A 17,695-nucleotide genomic window follows, 5' to 3' on the forward strand; every position below is an offset into this window, starting at 1 on the left:
CTCTAAGAGACTTACTTTATTCTCATGGTGAGCCAGTAAGTTGCATATTACTCCCTTTTGGTTATATAGGTCAAGGAACTGAAATACAGACACGGTAAGATACCTGTTCAAGGCCATACAGCTTGTCAGGTTGGTAGAGAAAGATTCATACCAAGGTCTTCTGACTATAATTCTGAAGTCTTTTTACCTGTGCGCCCGGTCTCTGCCCGGTGGGTGCCACCGTGGTCACTCTTCTAACCCTCTGGCTCTGTGGATGAAGAGGGCACAGCGGCTGTCCCACGGAGAACCCCAGGGTGAGTGAGCAGCCCTTTGGGCCCAAAGCGAGAAGAGCCCGCTGCAGCACATAGGCACGGGGCCACAGAGAGGAGGGGAGGGGCACCAGAGTGGAGGCATCGTCATAGGAGACAACACGGAGAAGGCAGAACGTCAGGATGTTGGGAGCTTCTCGTTTTCCATCTTCCTTCATGGTCAGAGTTGCACCCCCAAAGATCCAAAGTGACACATTCCCCTTGCATTTTCAGGAGACTGACCAACGCTCCACACCATCCTCTGGTGGCTGTCGTGCAGTGGGGTCACACATCCCAATCGGCCCCCTCCACCTGGCCGCCCTCCTCCCGGGTCCGTCCTTGGGGTCAGAGGCCACACGTCAAAGGACTTTCCCGTGACGCTGATGGTCCCACTGCTTGCCAGACCCTCACCTTTTGGAGGCAGATCTCACCGCGTTTTGAAGAAAGATTATGCTAAAGAAAAGTGACCAGGATTCAAAAGTCTGACTTCTCTTGCATTTTGATAACTCATATTTATTGCTTCTTTGTCTGATTAGGAGAAGGTTTTGTTCATTAGAGAAACTGTGGAGATATAACATAAGTGAAGATTTTAGCATTAACAACCACTGTTTCTAAACAGAAAACAGTGATTGTTAATAGTGTTTTCCTTGAAGTTATTTTTTTGTACTGAGTATACAGACATATGTACACAGGGGCGCCTGGGCGGCTCAGTCAGCTAAGCGTCTGACCTCGGGTCAGGTCATGGCTTTGTGGTTTGTGAGTTCGAGCCCCACGTCAGGCTCTGGGCTGACAGCTCGGAGCCCGGAGCCTGCTTCGGATTCTGTGTCTCCCTCTCTCTCCGCCCCTCCCCCACTCGGGCTCTATCTCTGTTTCTCAAAAATAATAAAAAACAAATACTAAAAGATTTTTAAAAAACACAAAAATACACACAAAGATATACAGATCTGTAACTAAAGGATATTTTTAGCAGAACTGGGAGCAGCTTGAATCTACCTTTTTGTGTCTAACTTTTCAGTTCATAATCTACCAGCCACGCTTTCCCAGATCACGGAGCACAGCTTTGCTGGCCACATAAAATTGAATCACGTGATTGTAAAAAATTTGGCTATTTTGCTCATTTGGGACCTTAACACCCTTTCTAATTTTTCAGTGATGTCCATACTGCTTCGATCGCCATCCTTGGACATCACTGCTGAATATCTGATAACTTACCTAAGATAAATATCAGAAAACTGAGGTCACTAGGCTGTGGTGGTGAATTTTACGTATCACCTTCGGTGGGCTATTATGGGGTGTCCGGATTAAACACGATTTCCGGGTGTGCCTTGAGGACGTTTCCGGATGAGATCAGCATTTGAATCGGTGGGTTCAGTACAGCAGTAAATGGTCCTCCCCAGTGTGGGTCAGCACCGTCTAACCCATGGAGGGTCTGAACACAACGGAAGGCAGAGAAAGGAGGGATTCCTCTACCTTATTTATTTATTTATTTATTTATTTTTCTGTCTCACGGCAGGGGCTGGGACAGCCCATCTCATCTTCTGTCCTCAGACTGGGACTTAAACAATCAGCAACCTGGCTTCTTGGGCCTTCGGACTCAGACTGAATTATGTCACCAGCTTGCCTGCGTCTCCAGCCTGCCTCAGAGGTCAGACAGGGGGACTTCCCGGCCTCCGTAATCGTATGACCAATTCCTTATATTGAGTCTTCTTTCAGAAGATATATGTGGATACACATATATCTAGTCACTGATATATATGTATATATATTGTATATACTGCTGTCCATGTGAGCATTATCACTATACACATGCAAGATACATATATGCATTGTATATACATATATGTATATATATATATATATATATATATATATATATATATATATGCAAGATTATCTAATAGAATATATAGAGGATGTATAGAGACAGGACATATAGGACATGATATGTATTTATATAGTGTGTGTGTATATATGTGTGTGTGTATATATGTGTGCGTGTATATATCTATATCCATATATCTACGTATCTATATATTTAAATCTATATCTATATCCATCTCCTATTCTGTTTCTCTGGTGAATGCTGACTCACACATACGCCGAAAGGTATAAATATTTTAGGGCTCTGATACGACAACGTATTTTCTTGAAACGTTGTATCTGTCTTTCTAAACTCTTGCTAATGTAACGTGTCACGCAGTCTTTAAAAATCGACGTCAGGGGGCGCCTGGGTGGCGCAGTCGGTTAAGCGTCCGACTTCAGCCAGGTCACGATCTCGCGGTCCGTGAGTTCGAGCCCCGCGTCAGGCTCTGGGCTGATGGCTCGGAGCCTGGAGCCTGTTTCCGATTCTGTGTCTCCCTCTCTCTCTGCCCCTCCCCCGTTCATGCTCTGTCTCTCTCTGTCCCAAAAATAAATAAAAAAACGTTGAAAAAAAAAATTAAAAAAAAAAAATCGACGTCAGCATCTCTCCTGACCAACGCTCCAACAGCCTGCCCTGATAATCCCCCGACAAGGGAGATTATCTTGTCCCAAACAACCCTGCTCCCCGCTTCAGTGGCATCCCTCAAATGTCTCCAAGCAGCAAAAGGAAACTAGGCAATCAACTGTTTATCTACACCTGCTTATCTGTAAGGACCCCCCCCCCCCATATGCATGCACACCTAGTTGCGCATACATGTATCAGGTGAAGGTCAAATGCCACGTAATGTCTACTTCCAAAGAAAAAAAAAAAGGGTAGTTTTTTTTTTTTTTTTTTAGAGATATGTTTAAATTTTTAAATACTAACTATTTGTCCATAAGCTCCTAATCCTGATTCACAGAACGACAGTTTCCTTTAGCTGCACGTCTTTGTTTTTTTTTTTTTAATTTTTTTTAACGTTTATTTATTTTTGAGACAGAGAGAGACAGAGCATAAATGGGGGAGGGGCAGAGAGAGAGGGAGACACAGAATCTGAAACAGGCTCCAGGCTCTGAGCTGTCAGCACAGAGCCCGACGCGGGGCTCGAACCCACGGACCATGAGATCGTGACCTGAGCCGAAGTCAGACGCTTAACCGACTGAGCCACCCAGGCGCCCCTGATGTTTATTTTTGAGAGAGAGAGACACACACACACAGTGTGAGTGGGGGAGGGACAGAGAGAGGGAGACACAGAATCCGAAGCAGGCTCCGGGCTCTGAGCTGTCGGCACGGAGCCTGATGCGGGGCTCGAAGTCGTGAACCGCGAGATCATGACCGGAGCCAAAGTTGGACGCTCGAACCTGTGAGATGTGAGATCGTGACCTGAGCCGAAGTCGGCCGCTTAACCGACTGAGCCACCCAGGCGCCCCTCTTTTCTACCTTTCTATGCACAAAGAAATCTGCGTCAGTGTTCAGAAACTTGCCAAGGAACTGCACGCAGCACAGAAAGATGTGAACCTGAGTCCATATGCACCATCACCACGGTGGTCCTGCCCCCAGGTCTCCGGGCAGCTCCAAAAGCGGATGCCTGCCGCAGTCAGCCACCTGGATGGTGCACTGTGCTAATGGCTCCCGCTCCTTGCTGCCCCCCAATCCCACGTCTGCTTCCCGGGGCTCTGCTCCCGGACGCTTATCGGCCTCCGCGTATAGGGGTCTGCACACCGAGACATCGACTGCCGAGGCCAGCAGCTCCGGCACGGCCCAGGGGAGCAGGGTGGGGCTCAGAGTGGCTTCCGTGTCTCCCTCTTCAGTCTTCAGGTTCCCCAGGGGCAATTTCAATGTGTCTTGCTGTGCAGAACCTCTCCAGGGACTGACACCTGCCCACAGAGGTTTACAGCTGGGCCTACGCGTGACCGCGAGTGAGTCACAAGCGAAAAATGGAGACATCGCTCCTGGCGGCTGGGCTCTGGGTCCCCTGACCACATTTATGTTTTTATACATGTGTTGGGATGATTCAGCGGAAATTTCTGGTCAAACGGATCACCATAGCAACTTTCAATAGACATCCAGCATGCAAATTAGAGAGTGCAAACGGGCCACTTTCTCAATGGCCCCAAACCATCCCCGTCTGAACCCTCCCAAGGATGGAGTAGGAGGCATTTTGAAGGTTTCAAGCAGAATCCGTTTGAATGCAGGTCGGCCCCTGGCTGGGTTAGCTGGCACTTTCGGATGCTAAAATGAGAAGAACAAAGTCCTCTGGGTGGTCTCTGTAGTCTGATTTCTCTCGCAGGGGTGACATCCTTCGCGCAGCGGGGCGAGGCATTCACATCTCCTCTGTGTGGTTCGTAAGCCTCAGGATCTTGGCCAGATTGTGAAAACTCTCTGAGCTTCAGGGTTTTCATGTATAAAATGGGGATAAGAAGGCTTGCTTAATAGAGATATGATGTGTCTGATATAGTGATTAGAAAGTGCTTTGCACATGGTAGTCTCTCGGTAAATGGCAGTTACTGGTAATATCTTCTCCGGACCTTCTGAAGTCTGTTTTCTTTCTTTAGACCTCCATCTTTAATTCAATGCCGGTTACGTGAAACATGTGTGTTGATACCTAAGAATACAAGCGGCAACACGACAATTCTCCTCAAAGAGCTCCAGGACTTGTGGAGAAGACGGTAAGAGGGGTTATAGGTGTTAGACAAGGGTGGAATGAACCAGGTTCAAATTAATCCTGATGGAGCTTTATCACTTAAAAAAAAAAATCTTACGCTACACAGATTTCAACTTACAAAGCCAATGACGCGTTAGAGAACAGAAGGTTATTTTACTGACACTGTGCACTGTGTCAGATAGGAATGTCTTTCGCGACAGGCAACAGAATAACCAACTAACTGTGGCTTAAACAAATAAGGGTTAACATACCCTTCCCCCCTTCCCTCTGGAGGTAGTTGTTTCTTAAATTAGTTTGGTGGCTTAAAAATATCAAGGTCAGCACCTCTGCAAATCTCTTGTGTTTTCCTTGTTTCTGTTACCTCATCTTACCAGGATAGCTGCTGAAGTTCCAGCCATCATGTCTGCATTCCAAGATGGGAAAAATATAAGAAGAAAAATTGATGGTACCACTGAAATACTTATATCTTATTGGTGAGAACTGAGTCACATGGCCATTCTTAGATGCAAGAGGATCTACAAAAGTGAATTTTTTTTTTTTTTTAGCTTTACCAACTTCTCTAGTAGACACAGATAAGGGCAAGTAAGTTAAGACAGTCAATTATATTTGACAGTTTCCCCTTAGATTAATTTATTTTAGGACTACCCACTCAAGTATGACTTGACTTTGCACAATTGTAATTGTAATTCCAAAATTTGGTGCCACTCACTCTGCCACTAAGTTTGAGTTGAAATGTGAGTGGGTTCCTTTTGGGTGCCTCTTAGAAGTCCCAGAAGATAATCTTTTGTTTTCCTTCAAAAATCACAAAGAAAATAGTAGCTGTGGATCAGCGACGGTCTCATAAGCTCTCAGGTGCCTTGGCACTGGGGTAGATCGTGCAGAGAAATAAAAAACTGTACACAATCCCCAAATTCAGACCCAGAGAACTCCTCGTCTAGCTGCAGAGGCTACAGTTGCACCAAGCAAACAAGAACGCGTGTATTGGTTTATTGCAAGATGAATTTTAAATTGTCTTCGTACATCTTTCCAATGCTTTGAGGGCCTGATGAGGAAGTAGACTCTGGCTGCCATCGTGATTTGACTGACGACCCCAAGGAAGAAGCGTGCATGTAGGTCAAAGTCGCAGGGTAAGAAAAGAGCTTCGGTCCGGTGCTGGATTCTTGGTCCAGTGCTCTGCCTTTTTGCACAGCTTGACTCCAGTTCAGGGGTCTAGAGTGAGTTAAGGGGGCTAGGGGCAGAGGAGCAAGGTCTGATGAGGTGCTTACCTCCCCAGCTTAGTCTCTCCCAGGAAAAGGATAAAGGTCAATCATGTTCTTCTCTGTGAGCCCTGACTGGGTCCGAGGGGAGCAGCAGAAAATGACAAAGGAGGCTCCACTCCACGTAGACCTTGGGACACCTCGGAGAAACACATCCGCTGTGAGTCTGCTGGGTCCACAAACCTGTATCACTTGGGTCGAAGCAGGAAGGAGCGGACCGGGTTGATGCCAAGGGGGTTTTCATAAAGGGAATGTTCGCAGAGCACAGGGGCCCAGGGCAAAGGACGTCCTTACAGGAAGGTGTAGTTTCCTGGCAGGCTGCTGGGAGGCGTAAGGAAAGGGAGTTTCCAAGCTCAGAGAGAAAGCGAGATGAGAGACAGGTTGTGGGGACAGTGCAGAGGTGAGCGGTGACCTTCAGTCAAGGGGCACAAGTGGCCCGCAGTGATCACACAGGGAGGAGGGGGAGGCAGGCCTCTCCCCCGTCTCATCTCCCCCCAGGGGCACTCACAGCCTGACCCAGTGCAAACCAGGGGGCCCGACGAGTCCATTCATGTGTCTGTGTAGATCCCCCCACCCCCCACCCCGGAGCACCAAGCTGAGCGGAGAAAGGTGGAGAATGGATCTGGAGCAGGGAGGGGTGAGGCCACAACCAAAAGACACTCAGCACAAAACTGAACGAGGGGAAAGAGGATCCTAACCCTCCCCCCCGCCCCCCCCCCCGCCCCGTCCTTTATGCTGTTAAAATTATCCCCACCACGGAATGTTCCAGAAGCTTCCATGGAGCGCTTGAAGATGGGGCTGATGCATAGGACAAATCCCCTGTCCCATGGTGAGCTCTGCTTTTGTCCTCAGCGCCCCGCTGCCCACCTGTCTTCACAACCCTGCTGGTGCTCCAAATTTCACGACAGAGGGTGAGAGATACCCTCAGGTGTGCTTCCTCCTCCACTTGGGTGATGAAGACTCAGTTCTGTCATTGTATCGTTTTCATCGATAAATGACATGATCTGAATTTCAAGGCCATACCTGTCCTTAAGGGACTTGGGTGGAATGAATGGGGGGAGGTGGTGTTTGTACCTTGTCTTTAAGGTCGTCCGCATCCGAAACGGTAGGTGAGATGAGAAGCCATGGGATTTGCCGTCAGCAGATACTTAAAACAAATGGCTGCTAAGAAAAGGGAAGGGAAGGCATTTATACGAATCGATTCTATATGGATATATTATGTGTCCCTTCATTTAGTGATGGGTTGGCTCCGTTGACCAGGCAACTCAGGCAAAACAGAGGCTACGGTGGCCACATCCACTGGTTAAGTTGTTTCTTTTAAGATAACAATGAAAACCGATACTAGAAGATTCTGTGCCATTCGCCCCAGCCGCTCCTACCCTGAGGACAAGCTGTCGTTTCTGGCGGCTGAAGATGTGCGGCGCTGGGAGTGGTCCCCTTACTCTGGTGCCACTTGAGGCCCTGCTTTTCAGAATATCACTAACCATTCTCACACCAGGTTTCAGGTTTGGCAAGAGGCACATAAAAGTGTTCTCCAGGTGTAGTGTTTTAGAAAAAAGAAAACAAACATAAAACACAACACCCAGGCTTCAAGGAAGATCAGCCTTGCCTCTCCCAACCTGCTTTTCACAGACATAAAGAGGGTGGGACATGGCCGAGGATTCTCCGGGAGCAGGCGTTGTCTCTGGCGTGAGATGTGGGCCACCAGATAGCATCATCTGAGATATTACCATGGCGGCGGGGAGCTTCCTGGGGTGTTCACATGGGGCCCAATAGACACATGGGAACAAGTCAAGTCATTTTGACCAATCAGGTTTCAATCCTCCCTCCTTGGTAGCACCGTCCTGAGAGAGGGAGACAGACACAGAAACAGAGAGAAACAAAGAGATGACAAGATCAGACAGGAAAAGACAGAGACACAGACAGACGGAGGCAGACAGACAGTGAGACCAGTTTATGAGGGGTCATTTTCAGATTGGGACACACCAGCAAATTGAGAGAGGACATCTTATACGAACTACTCCCTTCCTTCTATAGACATTCACTGAGTGTTTTGTGTCAGACACATGCTTCATGCTGGTGCCTGCCCCCCAGGAGGTTTCAGGGCAGATGGACAGACAGACAAGCAAACCTGGGATCACAACGAGGACTAACGTGGCCTGTGATGGACAGACGCACGGGATGCCCCAGGACTGGCACCAAGCTGCATCACAGGCACGACTACACGGGCTCGAGGTACAGCAAAGCAGGTGTTATCCTCTTTCTCTCCCCAAATATTTCTGTTGACCACCATTTAAAACACGAATTAAAGTCATTATTGCAGGAAAAGCTGCGCTTTCTTCGACTTCATTGATTCTCTTCCAGGCTAGTATGGTTTCCATTTTTAATTACATATAGGGTCGTTTTTGCTGGTCTCATCTTCTTATTAAAGATGCTTATGTCTTGGAACATAGACCTTTCATGTTCCTGCTCCACATCCTAGGACGAGGAGGCCTGGTGTTGGCTGTTTTCCCAAGTTCAAACACCAATTCATTGACCAGGCATGCAGGAAAATGCCTACTCCGTGCAGGGCGCTGGGTCCCAGAGCGGAGCTAGGCTGTGGGCCTCAAACTGACCTGGGTCTTCTGCTTCCAGAGTAAGCCACTCGGGCAGAACTATCTGGGGTTTGCTTCTGACACGGGGTAAGGTCTCAGAGAAGACGCATGGGAGCATTTTACTGGAGACCCAGAGCTCACGCAGAAGATGGATCCCATGGTTGTCTAGCTACCCCAAAGTGAAAGTGACCGCCGTGAAAGTCTCTCGAGCTGGAACATCATATTTTGCCATTTGCACAAGTTGCCATCAGGAGCCCAAGTGCTGTTGTTGATGGCATACTAGGGAATGCCGGGGAGTCGGGGCAGGAAAGTAACATTTATCAAGTGTCCTACTATGTGCCAAGTCGCGGGGTTTTACATGCATGATCAACTCTTGTCTCCTTAATTCCCGGTAATTGGTGGTGTTGCCTCTCTGAATTATGCATGGCAAAACTGATCCTGAAGGAGGTTCATTTTCTTCTTGGACGTCACAGAGCAAATAAGAGCCCTGTTAGAATTTATCTCTCCTTGGCTTCATGCAGACCTTGCCATTTTATACAATTTAAAGCAAAATCGGGCCAGGAAAATGCCCTGGACTTCAGCCAAAGGACCCCTAAGAAACTGCATAAGGGAAGGGGGACCCAAGCTGTCTGCACACACCAGCTGCTTTCCATGGGTTTTCAATGGACCCTCTGTTATCCTGGGGAGAATTCCAGGTATGTTTGCAACCAGATAGGTCTCAGGCTTCAACCTGGTGGGCCCGGGGTTCGTAGAAAGCGCTGAGGTTCTTTAGGACATGGGGTGGATTCCAAGAGGTAGGTGGGTGTGGCCAGAGCTGAGCTGGAGCCCAGTAAATCTTTGCTAGGCAAATGGTATTAGGACTACTTAGAAGATTCCAGTGGTACGACAGCAATGGGATGTATGCTTAGAACATCATTACCTCCTTCTGGACACCACTAACCCAGCCAGATAGCCTGAGAAGGAAAACAGCCTGCGTTCAGAGTAAATAGTTAACTCTTCTGGGCTGGAAGAAATGATTATTCAAAAGTTTGTCCCTGCATACAAATGCAAATGACATCCCGAGACATATGAATGCTAATTTCTCCAACGAAGTCTGTAGACAAATGCTAGTCATTAGAAACATTTCCGCGCATTTATATTAGGCCATCCTCTGAAAGACTTTTCAGACAAATATGTCATCAAGATATTCAAAACCATGTAATCTTAGCCAAAGTTTCATCTATCAACAGTACAGTTTTCATCCCTTGCAGCTGTGTGTCGATGCTTGGGGAGATTACTCAGCTGATACCGCCGAGCCGGGAGGGGCCCAAGAAGTCTTGGGGTCCATAGAGCACTCTGGAAGGAGAGTCCGGGCTTTCGGGGCGGGCTAGGCCTTTTAGTCACGAGTGTGAGAGCCAAGTCAGGTGGAGGGGTGACTTCTAACAGGTTACACACAGAAGAGGCATTCAGGGGCCATTCCTTCTGCACATCTCTCCACCAGCCCTTCACACACACGAACTACTGGAGTGGCAGAGGAAGTGAAGGGCAGAGCCACGGGGGGCTCAAGATCCTGTCTTCACCACCTCCTGCAAGGGAAAGCCTCGGAGCTGCTGACTGCTCCCGGGGAGGCTCGGGGTAGGGGGAGAGGCTTCCGTGAAGTGACAGTATTTCCAAATATTCACTTGTAAGCTCTGTTCTCTTTCCTCCCTTTCCCTTCCTTTTTATCCATGGGAAGGGTGTGTGCTGAAGGCAGTGACCAGAGGGAGCTGTCCCTAGGACTGATTGTTTCCTGAGGGACCATTTGTGTTTGGGCCACTTTATTTACCGTGTGAATGGATGGTGGCTTTTGGCAATGATGGAAGAACATTTTTCTTAATTAATTAATTATGTAATATAGTGAATCTATTAAATAACTTTCCCTTAATCTACTCATTCATCAACAGACACATCATCCATCCACCCATCCATCCATCCTCCCATCCATCCATCCTCCCATCCATCCATCCATCCATCCATCCACCTATTCATCTGTCCGTCCATCCATCCATCCATCCATCCATCCATCCATCCATCCATCCATCCACCTATTCATCTGTCCATTCATCCATCCATCCACCCATCCATCCATCCATCCACCTATTCATCTGTCCATCCATCCATCCATCCATCCATCCATCCATCCATCCATCCATCCACCTATTCATCTGTCCATCCATCCATCTATCCATCCATCCATCCATCCATCCACCTATTCATCTGTCCATCCATCCATCCATCCATCCACCTATTCATCTGTCCATCCATCCATCCATCCATCCATCCATCCATCCATCCTCTATCCATTGGTAACAAGGTCTGAAGAACCAAAGAATATGGCACCACTATTATTCTACTTCTGTAGTTGGAGACCCAGAGCTATAGAGAGGTTAAAACATTGGACCAAGACCACCCAACTAATGAGGGATGGTGCTGAGACTGAGTCATCTATTCTCTGGTTCACTCTATTTGATCCATGGACAACCATTTCTTGAATGCCTGCCTTGTCCAGGCTCCCAGCCCAGGTACAACAGGAAGGTGAGGCTATCATTGATTGACCCCTGCCCTCAAAGAGCTCACATTCTTGAGTCAGATCTGTGTGCTGGGGGCCTAGCTGTGAGTCGTGTGCCCTGAAAAGTCGTGGCCTGAATGCAATGGCAGCTGTAAGCTGGTGCAAACATCCACCAGATGAGGTGCCAGGAATGCAAGTGACATTGTCAGGGGGTGACTGAGGGTCCTAGATCTCACCATCCAGCTTCCATGGGGGCGCTGTCTGTAGGCTACCTTTGCTTATGGATGTATTGACTGTATATCTCATTCTAACAGCTACTGCTTTCAAGAGGACACAGGAAAGGACAGGCTGGGGCAAGGCAAGCCTCGGAGCAGGTGGGCTTGTTAGAGCTACATTGGAACCTTCAGGCAGTGCTTTCTCGAGCCAAGCACATAATCTGTGACTGTTGACTTGTGTCAACCAAGGGCATGGATGTCTCTATAAAGGATCACTAAATTAGGGGGGAGGGCATATTAGTGGAAGAAACAGGTTGTGCAAAGGCACGTAGGTGTGAACAGAAGGCACGTAGGAAGAACAGAGCAAGGTGGTTGTGCTGTTGGAGCACAGGTGAGGGGATGTGGTGGCTAATGGAGCAGCATGGAGATACCTCAACAGGTAAATGAGGCCTCACGGTGCAGGGTCTCCCATGCTAGCTGGAGAGCATGACCTTATCAGAGCCACAAAGGTATCTGGGCAAGGGAAATGTGTAAACAGATTTGTGCTTTAGGAGGAAAGTGTGGCCGTAGCTGGGCAAGTCTGGAAGCAGAAGCAGTTGTTCGTGGAATGTTGTATTGGTGGAAATGAGGGCCTATCCTAGACTCAAGGAATGGGAATGTGACAGACGCAGCAGATTCTCAAAATGTTTTTGGAAAGTAAAATGGGAAAGATGTGTGATGGATGGAGTACTGAATGAAGGAGAGAGAAGAGCTCAGCTCAGCGGTCAGGCCTCCAGCTTGGAACCTGGGTGAATAATTATTATGATTATGATATTATGATATATATGATATTATGATATTATGATTTTCTTTTACCAGGTTAGGGACCATGAGAAAAGAGGCCAGTGTTGAGGAGTCTAAGGTGTCAATAGGCCACCCCAGTGGAGATGTCTAGTAGGCGGTTGAAAATCTGGCTCGGGAGTTCAGAAGATAAAGTACTGTTTAGCAAGAGAGATTGGACAGTCGTCAGAATAAAGAAAGAGGGCAGCACATTGATGTGATATGTACCACTAGCGACCACCTCTGCACCCAGAGCAGGCATCACTAATCAATCATGGAATCCTTTTTCCTTTGAGCCTGACTGCTTGTGGACCCTACTGTTGCCTATAGGGTAGAGCTGGCATGGAAATGGAAATCTTCTTGGTGGCTGTCATAGAGGTGATGACGGAAGCCATCGGGTAATCGGTTGTGGGTGTGTGGGCATGAGGAGTGGGAAGCACCGAGGCTCCACATCTAGCTGTTGTTTAAACAGTGTTGGCTTTGATGGATGGATTTGAATTCCATTGTCTCCACTGACTGGCTGCGCGGACTTTAAAGATTTACCCAAACACCTTAGGTCTTAATTACTTCTTTCTAAGACACGGATTAACAATAGCCTTTCATAGAATTTTGGATAGACTTATGGTCACGTAAAGTGTTCAGAACAACGTGACGCCCACAAAATGCTTAATAAATATTATTTGGATGTAGTGAAGAAAGCAAAGGAACGTGCCAAGATTAGGAAGGTCTCCTCAGACACTAACCAGAGAACACCTTAATACTTGAAATACTTACAGGGGTGCCTGGGTGACGCAGTTGGTTAAGCCTCTGACTCTTGGTTTCTGCTCAGGTCATGATCTCACGGTTCGTGGGGTGGAGCCCCACGTCAGGCACCACAGCTGAAGTGCAGAGCCTGCTTGGGATTCTCTCTCTCTCTCTCTCTCTCTGCTTTCCCCCCACTTGCACATACACACACACTCTCTCTCTCAAAATACATAAATAAACTTAAAAAATACTTCCAATCCCAGATCAACTGGCATTTCTCAGACTCAATGCCCTATATGATACGGCATGTGGTTTCCATGGAAGTTCTGGTCCCCACTTCAACTTAATATGGTTTGGGGTTTCAATCTATATTTTATAAGACTGGCTAGTTTCCTTCTCAGACCTCTGTTTTGTAACAGCGCCTCTGCCCCGAGTTTGGCAAAAGAGACGGGGTCTTTGATTTAGCCCAGTGGCCACTGGATCAGAATTCCCTCCACTTCACCAAGAATGGCCGACGGACAGGTGTTCAGCCGTGGCCCGAGAGGAAGATGAATGGTAGTTCAATTCTTTCCGATCAAGAGGTCACTTTTTATTTGAGGTTGCCAAGTGTGTGTTGCCTGCGAGAAGCCTTGTGGCGTGTCTAGAAAAGCAGTTAAAAATAAATACACACAATTTATTTATTTGCCTGGTTTGCTATTTCTCAATCGTTGTCCTCAATCTAAAGGCAGTTATGGTCTTTGGGGTGTAGTATGGCATATAAAGTGTTTAACAAAGTGCCCTCAAATTTATGTGGCAAGTATCGTATTTATCTGGGTAAATGAAAGATTATGTTTTCTGAACTGCTCTTGCCAGCCTCTAAGAATTTTTGCCAAGAGACTGGAACCACTTTATAGGGGCGCCATAACCACAGAGTGTGTGTGTATGTGTGTGTGGGTGTGTGTGTGTGTGTGTATGTGTGTGCCTGTTTGGTGGGGGTAGGCGGGTGTTCTTTCCATGTTATTTTTCACTGCAAATGTGATGGTAAAGTGTATCACCGAAAGTAAAGGATCACATAGTTTCTTGGCCCCAACATAGAGGTTCTGGTGACCTTATGGCAAAGGCATGAAGCCCTAAGGTTGCGACAAATTGGTAAGTGCCGAGTGGTGCAAAAGCTGCTTGATGTTTCCGGTTCGGTCTGTGTCCCAGCAATCTGTTGTTGTGTTTGGTTTATTTTCTCAGAACACTGAGTCAAGGTCATGTTTTTGGTGTTTACTTTTCATTTCCTGCTGGTGTGTTGGTGCGTATGTGTTGTCTGTTTGTGGGAGCATTCGTGTATTTGGTTTTGTGCTTGACAGTGTGTCTGTTTGGGTATGGGTGGGAGGAGAGAAGAGGTCAGAAAGACAAAGAGGTAGAACTAAGAGAGGGTAAGGAAAAGAGGAAGAAAGGTCACAGCGTTCTTGTAAGAAGGAGGTTGCCTGGATTTACCCATTCTTCCATTCATGGCCCAGACTTTTGTGACTGGCACTGTTCTAGGTTCTGGGTCTACTGCAGTCACCTGGAGGGACAAAGTCCCTGATCTCCTAGATTTACCGTCCAGTAGGGACACTCATAATAACGCGTGAGTCATAATAAGGTAATTTCAGATAAATTTGCTGGTCTGATTATGGATTAAAACACTGCCTTCCTTCTCAGGAGGGGCTTCCCTCATCCCTGGATATTCCTTCCCATGGGAGATCATCTCTGGAAGATACATTTGTGTTTCTCTGGACAGACAGGGTTCTACCAGTACGTAGACCACAATATCCCATTTTAAGTTTTTCTTAAATTCCTTCAGCGTCCGTGGTTCTCAACAGGGGATAACTTTGCCCCTCACGGGACATTTGGCAATGTCTGGAGGCAATTTTGTCGTCACGACTGAGGGACGCTATTAGAATCTCATAGAGGTCGGGGCACCTGGGGGGCTCAGTGGGTCGAGCGTCCAACTTCGGCTCAGGTCACGATCTCACTGCTTGTGGGTTCGAGCCCGTGTCGGGCTCTGTGCTGACAGCTCAGAGCCTGGAGCCTGCTTCAGATTCTGTGTCTCCCTCTCCCTCTCAAAAATAAATAAACATTAAAAAAAGCAATTAAAAAAAGAATTTAGTAGAGGCCAAGGATGCGGCTACATGTTATCCAGTGCACGGACCAGCCTCCACCACAGAGCCTGATTAAGCCCCAAACGCCAGCGGGCTGACAAGCTGCTTTGCATGTTTATTTTCTGTCTCCTCCACACTTGCTCCCTCTTGCATCCGTAACGTTGAACATCGTGTGGACGCTCGATAAATATCTGCCGGTCCGCGTGCCCGTAGTAACGCTCGATACACAACAATGGTATGAAATGTTTGCTGAGTGAACATCTGATAAGCTCTGTGACTTCATGGCGTGTGACTCTGGTGAGCCATCCAACCTCTGTGAGCGCCAACAACTCTGCTCAACAAAGAATGATCAGACCCACATGTCACTAGGGTCGAGGTTGAGAGACCCTGACTCAAGGACAGTTGGAGGCTGAGCTGAGGCACCCATAGGGCTGGGGCTTGGGAGTGTGGGATTATGTGTGCATGGGTGTGGGATTCGCCAGGAAGCCCGACACTGAGCCTTCAGGAAGATTCCTCATTACCACCATTTGTCTCTTTCCCCAGGAAAACGGCCTCCCGGACGGTGCGTTTGGAACCCGCACAGCCTTTCGGGGGACGGCCAGCCAAGTCTTGCTGTAGAATGGCTCACCAAGCCAAGGGGCTGGGACTCTCAGGATGCCAACATCCTTGGAAACTTGGGGCTCACCCTGGGGATACGTGTCCCCAGAAAACCTCAGCCATCCGGTCCCTTCCTGTCCAAGAACATTCGTCAACAACCTGCTTCCTAAGAACATACGGGATCTGCCTGAAATGACTCTGCCTATAAATTCTGCCCCCACAACCACTTGTCAGTGGGAATTCGCTCACGAATCCCCCGTGAACAGGAGAGAGGCTTCACTACCTGAATGCGCTTGCTACCGCTGCTGTCTGAGGCGAGGGATTTGGGGAAGGAAAATAGAAATGAAATATATGAGAAATCTGAGACATTGTTTTAAAACAACGGTTTTTTAGGGTGTTTGATTTACTATTCAACTGTGCACAGCTGCTGTTTGGAAAATAGGACGCGTGCCAAGTGGAGATAGCTGGTGGAGAGGGCTGGGGAGAGCGGGGACAGAAGAATCGACAGTGGTGTTTACACACTTCACGTGTTAACTCGACTCTAAAACAGATCCGGGTGGCTGACCCTTCCGAGAAGCCATTGGCTGGCGTCTCGCTCGGTCGCTAGTCATCTGCTGAACTGCTGTTCCCCCGAACCTCACGTCCTCTTTGTCTTAATTAAAGAGATTTAGAGGACTGCCCTGCCCTCAAAGTGCACATTTTTAATCAGTGCTTCAACAATCACTGCCTCCTTGTTCTCCTAGTTTCTTCACCCTGGCATCAAGACACCCACACATGGACGTGGGAGGGTTTTCCTTAAATTGAGGTAAAACTGAAATAACCTAGGGGCGCCTGGGTGGCTCAGTCGGTTAAGCGTCTGATTTCGGTGCAGGTCTTGATCTCACAGTTCGTGGGTTCGAGCCCCGCGTCGGGCTCTGTGCTGACAGCTCAGAGCCTGGAGCCTGTTTCAGATTCTGTGTCTCCCTGTCTCTCTGCCCCTCCCCTGTTCACTCTCTGTCTCGAGAATAAATAAACATTAAAAAAATTTATGAAAAACAGTTTGCAGTTCTTTCGGGGAGACACCTAGAAATCGAATTGTTGGCTCATATGGCAATTCTCCATTTAACTTATTGAAGAATCAATCATTTAAAAAATTTTTAAAAAAGTAGAAAATTTTTTTCATTTATTCATTTTTGAGTGAGAGAGAGCACATGTGCATGAGTGTGCACGTGCGCGCATACACACACACACACACACACACACACACACACAAAGTAGGGGAGGGGCAGAGAGAGAGAGTGAGACACAGAATCCGAAGCAGGCTCCAGGCTCTGAGCTGTCAGCATAGAGCCTGTGTCGAGGCTCGAACCCAAGAACTGCAAGATGACGACCTGAGCTGAAGCTGGACGCTTAACCTAGCCACCCAGGCTCCCCATGTTTTTTTTTTTTTTTTTTTTTAGTTTATTTATTTATTTTGAGAGAGACAGAGACAGTGCAAGTTGGGGAGGGGCAGAGAGAGAGGGAGAGAGAGAATCCCAAGCAGGTTCCACATTGCCAGCTGTGGAGCCCGGCGTGGGGCTTGACCTCACAAACTGTGACATCATGACCTGAGCCGAAACCAAGAGTTGGTCGTTTAACCAAATGAGCCACCCACGCGCCTCGAGAAATCACTAATTTTTTAAAGCTCTCATTGCACAATCGTTCTTGGTGTCCAATCAGCTAATGTGTCCTCCACCCAAGATGAGCCCAGAGTTAATCGCGGGGTCACCCCCAGAGCTGGCTGTCTCCCCAGGACTGAGAAGGCTGCGGAGAGGCAGCTTCGCCCATGGAGCCCTCTTTCTCTCCATCACCAGGATAGTTAACTTGCACTCAAAATGACACCAGTGTTCAATCCCATGAAAACGCTACAGGGCGGGCATCATTCTCCGAATTTTTTAAAACGAAGAAATAGAGATCCAGAGAGATGAATCCCTTGCCCAAGGATACGCAGCTAAGAACTAATGG

At 47.8% G+C, this 17,695-nt stretch overlaps 1 long non-coding RNA gene across 6 annotated transcripts in view; it reads right to left on the reverse strand.

Moving 5' to 3' along the window:
• LOC109245661 (uncharacterized) overlaps positions 1 to 17,695 on the reverse strand; it is a 593,199-nt gene that overhangs the window by 10,536 nt on the left and 564,968 nt on the right. For 3 of the 6 annotated variants that reach the window (XR_002071013.2, XR_008423574.1, XR_002071011.2), the window contains one exon: positions 13,050 to 13,644. The exons of 2 other annotated variants lie outside the window; for them this stretch is intronic. This is a non-coding gene — a long non-coding RNA (uncharacterized LOC109245661). Of the gene's footprint in view, positions 1 to 11,599; positions 12,419 to 13,049; positions 13,645 to 17,695 lie in introns of those variants that run through there. One more of the 6 variants, XR_008423573.1, reaches the window with a different exon arrangement.

Source organism: Panthera pardus, unplaced genomic scaffold, assembly GCF_024362965.1.
Source record: "Panthera pardus isolate Hobbes unplaced genomic scaffold, ASM2436296v1 HiC_scaffold_19, whole genome shotgun sequence".
Classification (NCBI taxonomy): Eukaryota; Metazoa; Chordata; class Mammalia; order Carnivora; family Felidae; genus Panthera; species Panthera pardus.